Consider the following 5,361-nt stretch of genomic DNA (forward strand, 5'->3'; position numbering starts at 1 on the left):
TGGAGAAAAAGCAGGTACAGTTGGATGATCAGCCATGATCATACTGAATGGGGGTGCAGGCTTGAAGGGCCAAATGGCCTACTCCTGCACCTATTTTCTGTTTCTATGTTTTCTATGTTTGCTGGAGAAATTGTGGAAACCATTACCATATTTTCTGGGAATGCCCCGTTATCAAAGACTGTTGGGAGTGGGATACACAATGCCCTACATCTTTATATGTGAAATACCCTTAGAAAGTAAGACCATATATTTTGGGTATATACCTCAAGAATGGTTGAAAAGAGATAAACATTTACTGAATATACTGCTGGTAGCTGGTAAAAAGACTCTTACTAGGAAATGGTTATCACAGGAGAGCCCAACTTTAAATGCATGGATAGAAATTACAATGGACATTTACAAAATGGAGAAGATAACAGCATCTGTTAATCATAAGTTGGAACAATTTGATTCATACTGGGGAAAATGGTTTAACTACATAACACCTCATAGACCTGATTTTATCCTCAGAAATCAATGAATATGTTGTAAAACAAAAAAGATCACCCCCTACTTGTAGATAGTTTTGCTTGTTCTTTCTTTCCTCTCTTTTCTATGTGTATACCTCAGATAAATATTATGTGGAGATTTGTAGCATATATGATTATACATTATAATGTATTATACATTTATATATGTACAATGTCTGAAATACATCTTATGGAAATGTTTGTTTGATGATGAACCAATAAAAAATAAATAACAAAAGAAGTATTACAATTCAACAAAACTGCTAAATATTTAACCTTTAAAAACCTTGCAGACAATTTCATGACATCAGTACATCTAGGTAGTACAAGGGAAACACAATAGAGAATGCAAAATACATTACAGAATTACAGACTAATAAGGCACAAAGGCAATACTGAGGTAGATGGTGAGGTCAAGAGTCCATTTAATCATACAAAAATATCCATTAAATAGTTTTATAATAATGGGAAAGAAGCTTTCTTGAGTCTGGTGGTATGTGCTTTCAGACTTTTGTATTATCTGCCTCATGCTAAGGGTGGGGGGGGGGGGGGGAAATGAGAGGATGCCCAGGATGGGTGGGATCTACAAAAAAATAGTGAAGGTCACAAGGACCTGCTGAATTTCCATAGCCTCCTGACGAAACAGAGGTGCTGGTGAACTTTCTTTAAATCTAGGAATTTGAAGCTGTCAACCCTTTCAACCTCAGCACCATTGATGCAGGCAGGAGCATGTGCATCATCCTACTTTCTGAAGTCAATTACCAGCATTTTTTTATTTTGCTGACATTTTGAAAAGGTTGTTGTCATGATATCATGTCAATCTCCTTCCTGCACTCAGATTCATAATTTGAGGTACAGCCCACTATAGTTGTATCATGTGCAAACTTGTAGATGGAGTTAGTGCACAATCTGGCTTTGCAGTCGTGAGCCTATAGCGAATAGGGTAGCAGGCTGAGGGTGCAGCTTTGTGGGTCACCAGTGTTGAGAATAATCGGGGTGGTGGTATTGCTGCCTATCCTCACTGATTACAGTCTGTTGGTCAGGAAGTCAAGGATCCAGTTGCAAAGGTCTAAGAGTTTGGAGCTGAGTTTTACATGGAATTATGGTGTTGAAGTGGAGATGTAGTCAATAAATAATAGTCTAATGTCCTTGTTATCTAGATGCTCCAGAGGTAAGTGTAGGACCAGATAGCTGGTGTCCACTGTGCCCTGGTTCTGCTGTAGGGAGATTACAGTGGGTGAGGTAATTATCTGGAAGGCTGGAGTCGATGCGTGCCACGATCAGCCTCTCAAAGTACTTCATGGTGGTGAATGTCAGAGCCATCTGATATAGGATGCTAGTGATCTTCTTATTGCAGATTGAAATAGGGAGAGTTTAAAAACGTCTGCAAATACCCCTGCCAGTTGATCTGCATAGGATCTAAGGAAACAGCCTACATTCACATCCAGGTAGTTGAACCCAACTCAAGGCTGGTCCCTTGATGTGTATGATATACGTAAGTTTGTGGTACACCACCGGTCACAGACATCTGTTCATGAAAGCAGCTCTCCACCATCACCCTCTCTCTCATATTACCAATCCAGATTTGGGGACTTGCCTTATTTAGCCACAATCTGACGGCAATGTTGAAATTTAACCCTTCTCTCATTTACCTGGTTTGTTGCAGTGTGTGGTGTTTTTCCAATTTACTTCCAAGTCCAGACTATTTTATCCTGTTTGATGCCAAACTGGAGTACTCCAGTCTGTGGTATCTACCCAGTATAGCCTTGGCTTGTTCACTGTGTTTTCCTCATCTAAAAATCAATTTGTGCCATGAACATTTTTAAGCTACTTTGTGTTGAATAACCAGTGACTACATTGGTTAAAAACTCTTTTTCAGGATAAAGTATTGCTTTGATCAACTCTTTCCAGGTCTGGCATGAAGCTATTTAATGTATTTAGCCCAGAATGTTACACTAAATATCATGAACAAGGAAGTTCATTCTCAATGTAGGATATCCTTTCATTAATCACCACTTGTGGTAGGAGATAGGAGATACCTACCTCAGCAACAGAACAATATAATCAACATATTTCTTTATAATATAATTATAATAATTAACAATATAATTAATGTATTGTTTTAGTTTTTTTCACTGTCTCTATAATTTATGTTTTGTATATTGTCTGAATCTGTCTGTGATGCTACTGCACGTGTGTTTTTCATTGTACAGTACCTCACTGTACTTGTGCACGTGACGATAAACTTGACTTGAATATAAAACACTATAGCACAGTACAGACCATTAAGTCCACAATGCTGTGCTGACATTTTAATCTACTCTACAATCAATTTAAAGCTTCCCTCCCACATAGTCCTCCATTTTTCTTTCATGTATATCAGAAGTCTCTTAAAATGTCCCTAATGTATCTGCCTCTACCACAGAGATTCCCACCCTGGGGTCCACAGACCCCTTGCTTAATGGTATTCATCTATGACATAAAAAAGGTTGGGGACCACTGCTAATGAAATGTCTTTTTGCTTTCAGATGGAAGTCATGGGCAGGTGGTGGAGCAGAGCAGGTTGCAAGTTACCTTATTCCCCTCCACAGATGCTGCCTGACTTGTTGAGTTCCTCAAGCACTGTGTGTGTGTTGCTCTGGACTTCCAGCATCTACACACTGTCTTGTGTTTATGATTTGCATCAGTTAATAAAACTTTATCTTTATTCTCTCTACTTACTGTACCATTTAAATGGCTGTGGTGTGTTCTTTGTGCTGAGGTTGGAAAACTGTTGACCCAGAGTCACCAGGCGAACTACATCTGCATCTGGCTGCAGCTCCTTAAAGACCATGTTAGGGATCTGGAGCAGCAACTGGATGACTTGAGGGGGACCAATATTCTCACGGGCAGGTTTGTTAGAACCACTGGGGAGGGTTTAAACTAATTTGGTGGGGGTGGGGTGTGGAATCCAGAGAGAAGGGTCTCAGGATAGGATGGATAGTAAAAAAGTAAAGATAGCGTGCAGTCAGACTGTCAGGAAGGACAGGCAGGTAATGGGACTTAGTTGTAGCCAACAGGCTGAGTATCAAAACATTAGGGATGCAAAATCAGAAAGGACAGCAAATACAGTACTCAAGCTGTTGGATCTAAATGTGCGCAGTATAAGAAATAAGGTGGATGATCTTGTTGCACTATTACAGATTGCCAGGTAGGATGTCGTGGCCATCAGTGAATCATGGCTGAAGGGTGGTTGTAGTTGGGAGCTGAATGTCCAAGATTACACATTGTATCAGAGGGATAGGAAGGTAGGCAGAGGGGGTGGTGTGTCTCTACTGGTAATGGCATCAAATCAGTAGAAAGTTGTGACATAGGATTGGAAGACATTGAATCCTTCTGGAAAATACAGGGGTAAAAGGATGTTGATGGCAGTTGTATAGAGGTCTCCCTCAGTGGCTGGGTGGTGGACTACCATTTACAACAGGAAATAGAAAAGGCGAGATAAAGGGCCAATGTTATGGAAGTCATGGCAGATATTAACATGCAGGTCAATTGGGAAAATCAGGTTGGTAATGGATCTCACCAGTGTGTTTGTTCAATGCCTAAGAGGTGGCTTTTTAGAGCATTTTGTCGTTGAGCCTACTAGGGATCAGCTATACTGGACTGGGTGTTATGTAATGAATCAGAGACGATTAGGGAGCTTAAGGTAAAAGAACCCTTAGGAGCCAATGATCACAATATGATTGAGATCAACCTGAAATTTGATATGGAGAAAGTAAAGCCTGATGTAGCAGTATTTCAGTGGAGTAAGGGAAATTACAGTGGTATGAGAGAGGAGTTGGCCAAAGTAAATTGGAAGGAGCTGATGGCAGGGATGTCAGCAGAGTAGCAATGGTGTGGTTTTTGGGAAAAATGAGGAAGGTGCAGGACATATGTATTCCAAAAATGGAGAACACTCAAATGGTAAAATAGTACAACCATGGCTGACAAGGGAAGACAAAGCTATTGTAAAAGCAGAAGGGTATACAACAAAGCAAAAATTAGTGAGAAGATAGAGGATTGGGAATCTTTTAAAAACCTATAGAGAGAAACAAAAAGTATTAGAAGGAAAAAGATGACCTATGAAAGCAAGGTAGCAATTAATATCAAAGTGGATAGTAAAAGCTTTTTCCAGTAGGTTAAAAATAAAAGAGAAATGAGAGTGGATATAGGACTGCTAGAAAATGAGGCAGGAGAAATAATAATGGGGGACAAGGAGATGGCAGATGAACTAAATGAGTATTTTGCACCAGTCTTCAATGTGGAAGACACTAGCAGTGTGTCAGAAGTTGAAGGGTGTGAGGGAAGAGAAGTGGGTGCAGTTACTATTACAAGAAAGAAGGTGCTCAAAAAGCTAAAAGTACATAAGTCACCAATACCAGATGAACTGCACCTAGGGTTCTGAAAGAGATAGCAGTAGAGATTGTGGAGGCATACCTTTGTATTATCAAAAACATTGTTACAATATAATTGGTCTTTCACCTACGTCATTACCATGGAATGTAAGATGCTGAGACCTTAGCACTGATCACTGTGGAACCCAACCTGCCAACTTGATGACTAGTCCTTTACCTGGACTCTATTTTCTGTTTGTTAACTACCTTTGTAGTTATGTGAATATATTACCCCCAGATTCAGGAGGTAATCAAAGCAAGATTATACACTGAGATAAGACCGATCCACAGGGCAGATTTTTGTTGATAACTGGTTCACTTTTTAATTGAAAAGTGGTTCTAGTTAATATTTATGCTCCAAACTTTGACTGCCCTGAATTTTTTAAATGTTTATTTACTTCCCTTCTTAATCTAGATGAATATATGTTGATAATGGGTGG

Source organism: Hypanus sabinus, chromosome 10 (genome assembly GCF_030144855.1).
Source record: "Hypanus sabinus isolate sHypSab1 chromosome 10, sHypSab1.hap1, whole genome shotgun sequence".
Lineage (NCBI taxonomy): Eukaryota > Metazoa > Chordata > Chondrichthyes > Myliobatiformes > Dasyatidae > Hypanus > Hypanus sabinus.